The sequence below is a fragment of the Natator depressus genome, chromosome 15 (assembly GCF_965152275.1).
Source record: "Natator depressus isolate rNatDep1 chromosome 15, rNatDep2.hap1, whole genome shotgun sequence".
Lineage (NCBI taxonomy): Eukaryota > Metazoa > Chordata > Testudines > Cheloniidae > Natator > Natator depressus.
The window spans coordinates 30063727-30078101 of NC_134248.1; the positions used below are offsets into that span (position 1 = coordinate 30063727).

The following is a 14375-nucleotide window of genomic DNA, read 5'->3' on the forward strand; positions in this document are numbered from 1 at the left end:
CGGTGTCCCCATCGACCCTGCGTGACAACAGTCCTGTTCTCATTTGGCAGCCTTTGCTTACGCTGCCACCATTCTGCTCTGTGCTGCGATGCCTTCTGCCCTCAGAGGTTCACTGTGCTGCAGGGCCGTGCACTCGACCAGCTCGTCTCCCAGCCGCAGGTGGGCTCTTCTCCAGCCTCTTGAATTATTTAACGGACGGAGGTGGCGCAGCAGAGCTAATTAGCTGCTGGCTCCTCTGCAGCTGAGTGGACCCAGAAGTCGCTCGTGCACACAGCACGTGTTCTTGTTTTTTGTTTTTTGTGCTAGCAGAAGGTCTCTGGGTGGCATGTGTCTCCCTCCGTGGGGCTGATCCCAGCTTGCCTGCACACCACAGCATTCTTGTATCTGTCTGCAGCGAAACAAGGACCTGAGCAGGGGCAGCAGGGGGGTTTCACAGGGGATGTGATGGACTATGCACCAACCCCCAGGGATTCCAATTGCTCGGGCTTCGATCTCACTGGATCCCTTCTGACCTCCCTGCTTGGGTCAGATAACATCAGTGAGATGAAAACAAAGGCCCTGGCAAAGCTGCATGGTACAGTGCTTTGTTGGAGCAGGGCTAGCAGCTCGCAGGCCACTGCTGCCTGCCCCAGCCCAGAGTAGAGCAGGAATGGAAGGACCTGCAGATGTGGCCAGTTTTCTGGAGCCTCTGAAGCATTCTCTTGAAGCATCAGGCCTGATCACTCTCGAAGCCTGGGACTGACTGGGAGGGAGTTACTCCTGGGTCATGCCAGTAAGAAGGGAGAATGGGGCCTGTCCGGTCTACCAATGGGAGTCCGGAGCCGGAGGGGGGGATGGTTACACTGCATTTTGAGCTGCCCTCTTGCAGCTTGAAAAAAGAAAGCAAATGCAATAAACTCCCCTTTGATGTACAAGTCTCAGGGTGGGGGAGGGCTCCCCGGGGCAGCCTTGGGCAGATCCCAGCCCATAGCTCGTGCAGATCCCCCCCTCTGTTTGTGTAGCTCTTTCAGTGCTCCTTGAGAGCAATGCATCTCCTCTCCTGGGGTTACCACGCCGCCTCAGGCTGCCCGGGGACTGGGCCTGCTGTCACAGCATCGTGTTCCTCGGTGGGGCAGCGCCCCCTCCAGCTGTGGGGCACCACATGGTTCGCAGCTCCCGCTGGCTGTTGCTGGGTGACCTTGGCCGCAGTGGCAACGGCCGTAATACTCCGTCCAGGGTTCTGTTTGTCCACTTAAGAGTTTCCTGGCCCAGGACAATCACACCCACTAGAACGAGGCAGGAACCAACCTCTACTGTGTCTCCAACAAGGAAGGTACCTGGCCGGGCTAGGACTGATGTTGGCACCACAGCAGAGCAGGGCTAGGCCAGGGCGAGACGCCCCTGCTGTCCTCCTCATCCCCCAGCCGGCGCTGACCCTGGGTGAGCTCCGTGCTCCAGGTGAGGAGCGAGGGCACAGGCTCCGAGATCATCCCCCCACCCTTCCCCCTTCAGAGCCAGCACAAAGTGCTGTGAGATTTCCCAGCTCACTCCTGTGTCCCTGCCCTGGCGAGAGAGCACTCTGGCCATGTGGCACGTTAACTGGGAATAAGGAGAGGCCAGGTCACTGCTAGGTTAACTATGGTATTTGCAGGGGCTGTTGGAGGAGCAAAGACTGACTGTTCTGGGATTGCAGCTTCCCTGACTTGAACTGTAACATGCTGAGCCTGGTTGGTCTTGCTCTGCATTTGTGCCTCCTTCGCACGTTTAACCGTGTGCCTGTGAAGGGGAATTAAACCAGATCTCAAGGCACTTCTTGTTTTCTTGTAGATCCTTGGTGAGCCCCAGGAGCTGCGTCTTGCCATGTCCCCTGTGGACAGGGCACCCCCCTCTCCTACAGCTTGGACAATGCTTAATCTGCTTCTGAGTCCTAGCGCTGCAGCTTTCCCTGGGGGCTGCTGCACGGTACAGCTACGGCTGCATACCTGAGACGCAGACACATTATTTCCATGCTTTCCTCCTTTATGTTTTCAGCTCCGAGAATTCAAGCAAATTGACCCCATGACCCTCTTTGTGACTCCTCAGCGACCCGGCTTTGCTCCGTGCTGTGGGCTGTCACCTTTGTGCTATGTCCCAGGCCCCCAAGTCAGCAGATCAAGTCTGTCATTCCTGGCCATTCCCTCCGGGCTCCCTGTCAGTATTGAATAGCTGCTGGATAGCATTACTCCTGGCCCTGGGCAGCTCTCACAGATCCTCTCTGCAAATAAATAAAAGAATGTTCAGTAAGGAAATCCAGCCTGCTCGGATCTAGGCAAAGAACAATAGCCACTGACATCAGTTTTACAGGTTATAATCCAGAGGCAGGTTTGTGTCAGACAGAGAAGGGTGTCACCTGCCTTTCCACAGACTCCACAATGTTTAACCCTCTACTGCTGTGTCAGCGAGGCTACAACCATAAGTAGCCAAACAGAGCCTGGCTCTTCGGGGAGCATAGAACAGAAATATTTATTGAATACTTCCTCCTTGTCTACATCACAATTGACAAGTTTACCATCCTTACCTAATATTGGATATATACCACTGCTAGGATTTCATTTGTTCCTGATATATTTAAAGAATCCCTTCTTATTGTCCTTAACTTTACTGGCCATAGATATTCCAGTGATACCTTTAGCTTTCCTTATCAATTGTCTGCATAACCTAGCTGCTGATTTGTACTCATTGCTATCAGCTTCCCCATTTTTCCATTTGTTATATGTATTGTTGTCACTTTCACCTCCCAGATGCTGTTTACCCAAAGAACCTGCCTGTCACGACTGTAGAATTGGTGTTTCTTAGGCATCTATTCAAAATATCCTCCAACCATAAAACAAACAAACAAACAAAAAACTCAGCAGAGGAACAGCGATTTACAGCAGAGAGAATCTGGCCCACTGTCTTGGCTTTCTTCATGTCTTGTTTACACTGATCTCGCTGCTCCCTTTTGTCCCATTCCCCTTGCCCTTCAGAATGTACTTTTAGACACAGTTTTTAAGACCAGATTTTGTGTTAAATAAATAAATAAATAAATAAAAAATGCAGGAGTATATTTGATGCTCACAAAAGTGAGTGTGGTTAATAAGTTCGATCTGATGCTGATGGGCATCGTACAAGGATTCCTCACACAACTTTGCCAGTGCAACTCAGGCCTGACATGCAACCCACCCTGCTAGTCCAGCCCTAACCCCTAACTCAGCCCCAGGGCTGGTCTGCACCACTTCCGCTATTCCAGACTGCTGCTGATGCACCTTGATCCTGCCCTGCAGCACCTATTCCAGGGCTGGGACCCTGGCACAGCTGTGCCTATGCACCTGTGTTCTGGCCTGCAGTCACCTCTGCTCGTCCGTCCTGTGTTCTCTGCAGACATAGAAACAAGCTAAAAGCTGGGAAAGTTATTCAGACCTGTTCAGCCCTCATGAAAGGATTTGCTTGAGTTTTCACTGAAGACTTGAGTTGGTTCTTATTTAATCCAAGCTGATTCATTCATGCCTATGATTTACGCCTGTTGCTGCTGCAAACAAGTGACAGAACTGAGACATAAATGTGCATTAGGGCCTTAACATTTTCGCTGTGTCTCTTTAATAACCAGGCACCTTGGGGTGGTGGTTCAATGTGCTTTGCTGAAAAGGAGCATCACTGTTGCTTTAGGCCAAGCTGTAGCCCCCCCCCCGCCCCCCGATGTCATTGAGAAAACACAAGCGCAGGCATGCTTTACCCCAGAACGTGTTCCACCATTCGAACTGCTGCTGCCGAGTTCGCTGTCCCCTCCCTTGCTGCTGTGGCCTTTCCGCAAGCGTCACCAAGCACATTGCAGGGAGACGCCCAGTAGCTGCCCACGTCCTCTGTGAAGAGGGTTTTGTTCATCCAGCTTAAGGCTCAGCGAGGCCCATGTGCGACAGAGAGCTTGTCACATTGGTCGTCAGTGGGCAGAAGGACAGATGGGGCTTTAAGAAGCCTGAAGTTCAGCTGTGATGTCTGGATCTCTGGTTCCCCAGGACAACGTATCTGGGGCGTGTCACACCGGTGAGCAAAGTGAGGTGCATTCACTATATGCCCAGGCCTGCCCCTGTTGAAATCAGTTGGCTTCTAGGATCTAAATGAATGTCGTCTTCCAGCTCTTTCAGGAAGCAGCATTGGCTTCTGCCTCCAAGGATGCTGTTGCCCATTCTCCCCACTGAAAGAAAAGGGGGAATTAGGGCCCCACTGCCGACGATGGGCCAGGATTAAGGCTGTTGTAGCAAAGGAATCTCACCTTTAGCCGCTGACAGCAAGCACCTACCCCACCTGCCTCTCCTGCATCCGCTCACCGTTGCAGGGTAAACAATGCTGCACGAGGGCGTGTATCACATTGTTGTCCAAGTATCTGAGTTGCCCAAAGCTGTGGCCTGTTCTGGGCTAGGCACGTGAATGCAGGAGTCCTGTTGGCTCAGGAGGGAACTGGCACATGCCCATAAAAAAATCCTTGATGTTTGGCGAAGCCTGGGTTTAATTTCATTTGGATGCCCCTGGTTTATACACTATTCCTACCAGTGTCTCAGATTCCCTGTTCTGCCTGACATCCCCCTCTCACTCTGCAAAGAAGGCTCAAGCCGCATGCATTGTAACAACCCCACTTACACGTTTGTCACTTGCCCAGCAACAGTGACTTCCCAGTGATCCATATTGGCTCCAATGAGTTCCATCTGGCTCTTGATGCACCAGTCAAGGAACAAAGCCAAAACATGTTGCACCTACTGACACATGTCACTGAGTCTTTGATCAGCAGATGGGGTTTTGTATATTTCCCTGGCATGCCTTGTGGTAACACTGCTACTATTCTATTACTGGGAGTGAAACCCACTCAGAAGAGTCCCCTCACCCAGATGGCTGGGTTTTTAAACAGGCATGGATAACAATCGTTGTGCCATCTGCCCTTACTTCAGGGAATCCATTAGTTAGGGCAAGCTCACAAAAGGTGGGCATAGCTTCAAGGCTTGCTAGCTACAGAAAAGCTCCTCAAGGAGGCAAATTCAAGTCTGATTCACACCAAGAAAGATCAGAAAAGAACCAAGCTCTGTGACACTTGTAACTCTCCAAAAGCCTCCAGGATGCCAGGCAATACACCCCAGAGTCGATACTGGACAGGGAGTACCATCCTGCTCTGCACGCTGAAGGCTGTCTCATGGATGTTATGATGATGTTATTTGCATTGGGGTGGTAGCCAGAATCCTCAGTCAGGGTCAGAGCCCCATTACCCCAAGCATTGTGTAAGCATAGTTAGGCCTGGGATTCTCTCTACAGTGCCAACAACCTGAACAGTGCCAGTGAAAAGAGAAAACACTCTTGGTTATCCACTATCATTCAAGCATGCATCTCCCAGTGTCCAGCACTTTACATCCTACTTGCTGTCTCCATAATGTATTTCACCCAGGGCTCTCGGGTTACTGTTGCTTGTTTCATGCCCGCTGCACCTCAAAGCACACTTGCTTGTGCCAGCTTCATTATTTACAGGCAAATGAAAGGGCTGGTCGGCCTGAGATTATCAGCAGTTGTTGCTTCGCTCACCCCTTGAGTGGCATCCTCAGAAGGTCTCAGGGTGGATCACAGGTTTGTCTTCTGGCTCTGCTGAGCAAGTGTCTGATCCAGACACCAGCTCGCACCGATTGGCCCTTTACAGCTCTGTCAAGCCCTTTGTGTTGGCCAAAGAATCTTGGTTCTAGAGCAGGTTTAAGTCATGTGATGGTACAAACGGCAGCAGCTGGAATGGCCCTGCCAGGATCCCTGCTCGGTACACGGTGTAATTGGTATGCAGGCTGGGTCTGAGCTGTCTGCCTGGAGTCGGAAAACAGAAAATGATCTTGTATCATCATTCATCATATCCGGCTCCACGCCAGAGAATTTCAAACCAGACGTCTACTGAAGGTGCCTCCTGCATCTCCCGGGGCAGGTGTGGGCACGTGGGGCCATTCTGCATCTTCCCTGGTGACAGGCTTAAAGACTGGCTGAAGGGGCAGGAGCTGTTGCATGCAATGGCTAGTTTGCTCTGTGCATTCTCCTGTTTGCTTACCATGACGCAGACATCTAGTTTGCATCAATGTGCAGCCAGGAGTCACCTTCCTCAAAGGCACGGGCCAAGTATGGCACATTCTCTGAGGTAGCAAAATGTCCCAGTACATCACTTTGGGACTGTGGTGCTGCTTCCTGGGACTTGCTCATCGCTGCCTGGGGTTTGGCATGTGCTGAGTATCTCTAGACCTGCAGCTAGTGAGCGAGAAATCCGGGGGCCTTTGGCTGACAGAGGTGGAAAAGAATGGCTTCCACCGGTCGGTTAGTTTGTCTCACCAGTTCCATGGGGCGAGCTCAGCTGTACCCGTCTGTCCTTGCCCCCAGAAGGAACGCCCTTCCCTGCCCACCACAGCAGCCCTGTGGGGTGTTGGTTGGCACCATGTGCATCCCGGAGCTCCTACAAAGGGATGGCTTCTTGACGGGAGTCTCTCTGGTGAGGTGCTTTCAATTATTTTCATTCTAAGGGCGTCTCTGTAGATTGTTTCTTAACTTTGCTCCCCCCGCCCAGATGGTTCATGACTCTTGTGATGCTGGCAAACCAAAGCCCCAGGCCAATTTCCTTGTGTATTAAGGTGGATCAAAGGGATTGTTAAATGTATAAGAGTGTATTTGGTGTTTGAACTTCATGAAAACTAGTGGGCTGATACAGGCATTGTTTTCACTTCTCTGTCTCTCATTATAACGTAGTAGCAAACACTCACAGTGTATGAACCCCGCTAACTGAATAGCCCATCCAAGGAGAAAGAAGCCGGGAGGAATGCAAATGAAGAACTTTCACAGAAAAGTCCTAATTTCAAAGCAAGTGGGTCTGTGTGTGATGATCGATGGTCAAAGACTCTAACTGCATTCCTCACTCTCCGTCACCAAAGGAAAAGCCCCCGAGGGTAGTGGCCTGTCCGCTTGTTTGCTGTGAGAAGAAGCTGTAAGTATGGATTCGGGGAAAGAGCCTTCATCTCTGGACTGTTTGGGTTCTAACAGGGCGGAATAACTCAACGAGAAGACAGAGCTCCCCAGAGTTATTCTGGGTAGCCCTGTGGTGGGGCGGTGTCCCACCCCCAGGCCAGATTGGGCTACAGCAGGCCAGAGTGGCTGCGCAGACAGGCAGCCAATCAGAGAGGGCCTGCAGGGAGCCAATCAGGGCGGGGCAAGAGGCAGCCAATCAGGGCCAGGCTAGGCCCTATATAAAGGCTGCCCAGGTGAGAGGCAGGTAGTCTCTCCCAAACCTTCAAGGGAGAAGGTCTGTCTCCTGAGTGAAGGAGACCTGCACCCAGGACAGTGCAGGCTTGGGGGAGCTGAGGAGAGCTCCAGCCCAATACCTGCCAGGCTGCAGGCCCTAATAGAAGGGCCCACAAGGTGTAAGGGGGCCGAAGGGGAAGCGGCCCAGGGAGGAGAGGCAGACAACGGGAGCGAAGGAGGGCAGGGAGGCTGCCGCCAGAGGGTCCCTGGGCCGGGACCCAGAGTAGAGGGCAGGCCTGGGTCCCTCCCTTCCCTCTTGTGCTACACCTGGATGTTAGAAGTGGCCACAGCGGACTGCACCCGACCCCTGATAGAAGGGGTTAGTCTTTGGGGATGTGGTTGGCCACTGCGGCTGGGGTAAAGAGAAAAGACAGCTGTTAATACCCCCCCTCCAAAAGGGGGTAAGGATGGACTAGGGGGCACTGCTGGAGGGCAGTGTCCTGAAGAGGATGCTGTGAGAAGGGAGCAACGCGGGTCTGGACGCCAACAAAGGGCGAGAGACAGATGGGACACCACCAGCGGAGGGCGCTCCACACGGACTGAGCTAATTCCCAGAGTTACCAACAGGAGGCACCACGGTGGTGAGTCCCAACCCCGTCAAAAGCCCTGAGAGACTTTTGGGAAACTGGCAGATAATTACATCTCTGCTACCATTTGGGATCATAGACTGACTCACCTGTACATATATTTTACCTGCTTCAACCTCTCAACAATGCTCATTCCTTTTTCTTAGCTAATAAACCTTTAGTGAGTTTCCTGCAGAACTGGCTACCAGCGTTCTCTTTGGTGTCAGATCTGGGATACCAACTGATCTGCGGTAAGTGACTGGTCTCTTGGGACTGGGAGCAAAGTGAAGGTGGTATGATTTTTGGTGTAATTGACCTTTTATCACAAAGTCCAGTTTGTCTGGGTGGCGAGATAGACTGGAGGGGCTGAGGGCTGTCTGTGACTCCATGGTGAGACTGGTATAGTGATCAAGGAGTTCACATTTGTTGTTGGCTTGGTGAAGCACACCACCAGCTTGGGCTGTCTGCCTGTTTTCTGATAGTCTGCCCTGAGGTTGGCAATCACAGTCATGACAACTCTCCGTATTGCAGTTGCAGGGTTGGCCTCTTTAGCCCTGGGCTTTAACCCAGGCCACAGCCTGGTCATCTATGGGCATAACTGGAACTTCACCTCCCAGAAGGCACTCACAGGGTGGACGCCAAATTAATGAGGTGTCCAGTGACTAATCCCTGCTTTGAGGATTGGATGTGAATCAGGCTGCCTATGTGACAGCATGGGTAATAGGACAGGTGCAGCATTTGAGTCAGCCAGTCTATTAGGCCCAGATCCTCAGAAGTATTTAGGAGCCAAACTCCAGCTGATGGGGCCAGGCACTGTGGCTGAAAGGGAAACAAAGAACATTGTCAGGAGGGGGCCAGATAAAGGGCTGATGCAGTTAACAAGGTGCAGCCTGGGTCTGTGAGCTTTCCCCCTCCCTAGCCACACGCAGCGTGGTTCACAGGCCCAGCCTAGGAGCATCCTCTGCCTGAGTTAATGGCTGAAGAGCCTGTAGACCTCTCTAGTGTAAATCGGTTTGCCAGGAGCCCCCGCTCCTTTGGCTCACTGGTGTAATGGGCCTTTGTTAGCCAATGTCTGTAACTTACCTGGGTGGAAGCTGCTAGAGAAACCTCCATAGTCTGTGCATTGATGGTGGCACTTTTCCTGTTGCTGTAGCATCTTGCCTTGCTGTGGCACCATCGCTCTCTGTGAATACTCCCCGGGCTTCAGCTCTCCATCCCCATCCTTACCCACGGGGAACGAGGGGTGGTTACCTTACCAGTCATTGGCTTGGAGGGCTCAGATCAGCTCACTAGCCTCACCCGTTGCTTATAACTTTGGCAGACTTGTGGATGCACGGTATAGAGAGACTGGGGTGAAACAGACCTTTGGGTCATTTGCTGTGGACTTTTCCTTACCTTGCTCCTGCAAACTCCATTGTTTTCTCTTTACAGATGAAGCTTCAGAGGCTTTGGAACATACCTGAAGAACAGAAATTTGACAATAGAGGACGTTTCATTCTAGCAGACAAAGGTGTAACAAGATCCAAGGGCTGGAAGTTGAAGCTGGACAAATTCAGACTAGAAATAAGGTGCAAAATGTTAACATTGAGGGTAATTAACCACTGGAACAATTTCCTAAGGGTCGTGGTGGATTCTCCATCACTGACCATCTTTAAATCAAGGTCGGATGTTTCTCTAAAAGATCTGCCTTTGATCAACCAGGAACTAATTCAGGGAGGTCTTATTGCCAGTGCTACGAACGAAGTCAGACGAGATGATCACAACAGTCCCTTCTGGCCTTAGAATCGATGACCGTTGAAGGATTCATGTACAGTGTGTGTGGCTAAGCTGGAACCTTCCGTACAACAGGTCACATGTACAACACTGGGCTAGCTGCAAGTAAGACTTGGACAGGAGGTGGATGTGACATCTTCCAAATCAGTGAGTTCCATCCTTACTTCCCCACAACTCGCTGCACGTTAGAACTGATAGCTTCAGGGGGAGCAACAGGACAAATCGTGCTGGCCTTCTCCAGGTTTCAGTCATCTACTAGAGGGATTTTCTTTTGATTGTAGTCGGGAAGTTCCATAGCTGAGGGAGGTGGGGAGTCCCAAAGGTCAGGTAGCTGCAGAATTTGCTGCAGACACCCAAAGAGCACTTTCTGCATTTGCTTTGCTATGGTACATGAAATGCCACTAGCCCTATGCGTGGGATGTTATGTTTAAGAGCATGTTTTGGGGAGATGTCTCTGTTTTAAAGGTGCAGCCCCTCAGAGCCAGGCTCACCAGAAACCATCACTGGGTTCCAGAGAAATGCGCATTTCAGCAACTTTTCGCTCAAAACCACAAGATCTCACTCCCATGCTTATCATTATGATGCTATCTGCCACTCCCTGCTCCCTCCAGCTGGCGTCCTGCCTTTCCTACCTCATGTGATGGTGCCTAGCTTGGTCACAAAGCTGGTTAAAACCCTGCCTCTCGTACCCAGCCTACGTCTCTTTGACTTTCCTCCCATTCAGTAGCCTTCTCCACCTCCCACCTCCCTAAAACCCATTCATGCTGCACTGTCCGCCTGATCGGGGAGTGGTTGCCAATAGAGCAATGGCCTGTTGTCAGTAACAGCAGATACCGATGTCACGCCACTTGTCTATATTTCAGAAGACACACACCTCTCACCTGTGGTGGGTGACTTCACTATTAGGCCAATAGGCTCAAGTGGTAAAGCTGTTCCCGAGACCCTCACGTCTATTTCATTCTTTTCACCGGGCAGTCAGGACAAGAAGTGACTCTGTAACTTTCACATACCATTATCTCCACCTTCCGCGGGCAAGTTTTCCAAGGTTGCCGTTTTTCTTTTCATCACATTCGGGAAGGCTCTGTCGTACTTTCAGGCCCGTCAGGTGTTCAGGTGAGCTGCAGGTACTTGTGGCATTGTCATTGGGTGATCCCTCCCTCGGTGACCTGTTTGGCCACTGCAAATTAATCCTGAGCAACTGATAAAATCCCAGATTCGCCAACTGAAGATGGGCAGGAATGGATGTTATCAGATAGCAAGAAACATGCAAGAACTGCCTGTGTAATAATTATGCAAAGATAGGCTCCAGAGGTCATTCTAAAGTAGTGCCACATTCACTTACCTTTGGATTCACACATTTGATCAGCAGCATAAACAGCAAGATGATGCAACAGAATCAAGTGCATCAAGGTGAAACAGATATTAGCCATGTATATTTGGACTAAATAATCTATGCTTCTGATTGTTTCCATTTGCCTGGTTACTTTTTTAATAGTTTCAGTCAAAAGCACTGGCCTTTGCTTTAACCTGAAAGGTGCACTAGTATGAGATTGCATTAGCTGGAGGACGGATTGTCTAATTAAAGGTTTAATTAAAAGAAAAGTGACAATACAAATGTATTCACATAGGCTTCTATTGTCTTTAGCAAAGCAGTGTCTCTTGAGTCTAAACTTACCGCATTTGTATCAGTGTTGCTTTGTGCCATATCATGTTAAGAATCTGGGATAAATACCAAGCCCCAGGCAGAAAAATAATTGGATGAAGGCAATAATCTTTAAAATATGAAAGGCTTACTTCCAACCATCCTGGGGATAGTTTATCTGGTGTTCAGCCTAGGCATTTTAGACATGAAATGCAGCAGGAAACAGACATTTTCACCAAAATGCTGTCAACTCTCATCATTTTATTGAAAGTCTCACAACATTTGGTGTTTGTCTTAAAGCTCTAGACGGGGATCATGAGGTTACGTCAGAAGCTCTGCTCTTTTTAAAGCAAGTTTCTAGCCCTACAGGTTTCAGAGAAAAGCTTGAAAATGTGACCTCTAATGGTTCCAAACCAGAAGACAGTAAAAGAAACCCAATATTTATTGGTATTTTAAAAAAACTAATGATTTTTAAGCACTTGGACTGGGCAATACTTCTCTCATCTGCCTGGGACAGTGATCATTGCCTTTCACATCTGCAGAACTAGAATCCTGAGTCAAAAGTGAACAAATTTGGTCTCATCCCAGTGCCCGTTCCTGCACCACATAAGTAACCCTAATTGAATACCTGCTTCAGAGAGGCTCAAGGCTTGAGAGAGCAGAGAGGTTCATTAGCCGAGCTCTGTGTGTCTGGGGAAACTGCTCATTGCCTGCCTGTGTTATGTTACTGCTATGAGATTCATGCCCACGTTTTGGGGTTGAATAGGAGGTGTTCAGTGCAGGTTGCCATCTTGATGGTGAAATAAGGGATCCTTTCTCTGGGCTTGCTGCCCGTTCTCAGGAAGTCCTAATTTTTTCTCTCTTTAAGGATAGTGATTCGAGAAAACAAGGTGGGGAAATCTATAGAAATCTGAGCAAGGGTTTGCACAGTACGACTCCACGCACGTTAGGGATTCTGAGACAGTAGATAGACCACAGCTTTGGTTCTTATGGAGCAATGGGAAGGCTCAACAAAGAATATTTGACCATTATTAGAAACAATGTCAAAAAGCCACACTGCCCTGGAGGGTGTCCATTCACAGCTCAGTTTATTTTTCATAAAATCACCTCTTTTTATGGTCTGGGTTCGTGTGAAAACTGTTTTTCTAAGACAGTAATTTTCCATTTCATGCTTTGAATGCTGCAGCCCAAACATAGGATTAAAAATGAAAAGGAAATGAGCCATGACTAATCGCTGCCACAGCTTGGGTAGAGGACCCATTACCTTCTTTGGAGCTAGTGACACACTGAAGTACAATGTCTCCTATCCTTTGGGTCACTGGCCAGGTCATCAGAGCATGCCGTTAATATTTATAGCTTGGTGTATTGTTAAATTCTGGCCAGAATCAGACCTAATGCCTCAGTGAGCCAAAGGCACTTGAACACGCCTCTTTGCCGACAGTTTTGCTGCAGTAAGAGGAGCAGAGATTAATAGATTTAGTGCAGGGTTTAGACTGGGGTGTCAGGCTTCATTGGTTTTCTCTCTTTCCCTCTTCACTTTTAATATTACTATTAAGGGGGAGAAAAGAGAGAGAGAGCCTTACAACTGCCTGGCCTTATGTTTACAAATAAACGCCCAGGCAGGAGAAAAGCTAATTAAAAAACATCTCCTCTTCAAAGACCAGAATTGGAAATAGCCACATGGAGACTTAATGGGATTAAAATGTATGAGAGGATTAGAACAGTAGTGTATGGGTTTAGTGAAGCTGCTCCTGCCCCATACACGATAGTCAGTTTTTGAGGGGGTGGGGGGAGGTTCCACCCCCACTTCCCAGGACTTGATTCTGAAACAGGGAGTAGAAAACCAAAATACTTTATTAATCTGAAAAACCAATGGTATGTATAGGGAAACAGTGAACTGACTGTACTCCAGGACTCGGCCTTCAAGAGCCCTCCAGCACATACGACTTTCAGAGAGCTCTGATGAATCTATTTGCTGGAAAATAAACGATTAGTCCGGCAACACTAGCAGCCAGCCTGCACCTTTCTCTCTCTCCGGGAAGATCTGGCAGGGAAACACTAGGGCTGGATAAAAGGAAATGATTTCAATAAAATTCATGAGTTCAGTTGTTGTTTCTAACCAAACACCAATGTACGACTGGACTCCAACCTCCCGGACTCTGTGCTAAGCAATGACTATTGTGGGCTGTAAGCTGCAATTAGTAATAGCATAGGAAGAGTCGGTGGTCCTGCCCAGAGACAGCTGGGTATTAGCCAAGCCTGTTTCACTCTTGGCTGCACAGCGCTACAGCCGGGAAGAGGATGACAAGCAGCAATGTGGCAATTTAGCGGGACAAAGTCCAGCGGCTGGGAGCTCACGCTGGGAATCAGGTGCAGCCTTGTCACAGCGAAATCCGTTAACTACAGGAGCAGCCTCCTGATGGACGTGGTAGTGTCTCCATTGCATGCAGGCAATGAGCCCGATCTCCAGCTGGGGTGCATCAAACGCCACCCAAAGCCCTCTTTATAGTCCGTGGGGCCAGCGGAGGCCTGGGCCCATTCTTACTATTTATTATGTTTACTGTGGAAGTGCCAGCCAAACCTAGGGCCCTGTTGCACTGGGCACTGCAGAGACACCCAGACAGAGCCTTCCTCCCCAGAGAGCCTCCAGGCTAGACAGACCGAACAGACACGGCGTGGGGGATGGGGCAGAAGAGCAAGCAGAGTGAATAACGGGATGGCAGAAAATGGTGGCTTTTTTGGGTAGGGGTTGGGAGGGGATTAGCTAGAGGAGCGCAGAGATCTGTGAAGGGCTGAGAGTATGTAGGGTCTGCTGTTGAAGGCCTGTTTACACTAGCCTCCTAATTCTAACATTTCCCACTGATGTGGCTCCGGTGGGGGTGGGGGGTTAACCATTGTGCCATCTAACTCTGCTCAGGGCCGATCACAATGACTTCGGTTGACTCATTGGTGCCCCGTCTACACTGACGCTCTCACTGTTTGTTCCTGCCAGGAGAGACCCTGGAGGGGGGATTCTGGATCCCAGAGTGGCCGTGGAGAACAAGCCATGGTGTTTACTGTCCTCTGTGGCGCGGGTTTGTATAGGGGATGGTTTATCT

At 49.9% G+C, this 14375-nt stretch overlaps 1 long non-coding RNA gene across 1 annotated transcript; it reads right to left on the reverse strand.

Annotated features, from left to right (window-relative positions):
- Positions 1 to 1996: 1996 nt before the first annotated feature.
- Positions 1997 to 10901, reverse strand: LOC141999348 (uncharacterized). The gene is made up of 3 exons (XR_012641996.1): positions 10646 to 10901; positions 9258 to 9321; positions 1997 to 2233 (listed from the first exon to the last, which is right to left on the reverse strand). It is a non-coding gene; the product is annotated as an uncharacterized LOC141999348 (long non-coding RNA).
- Between the last annotated feature and the right edge of the window lie 3474 nt (positions 10902 to 14375).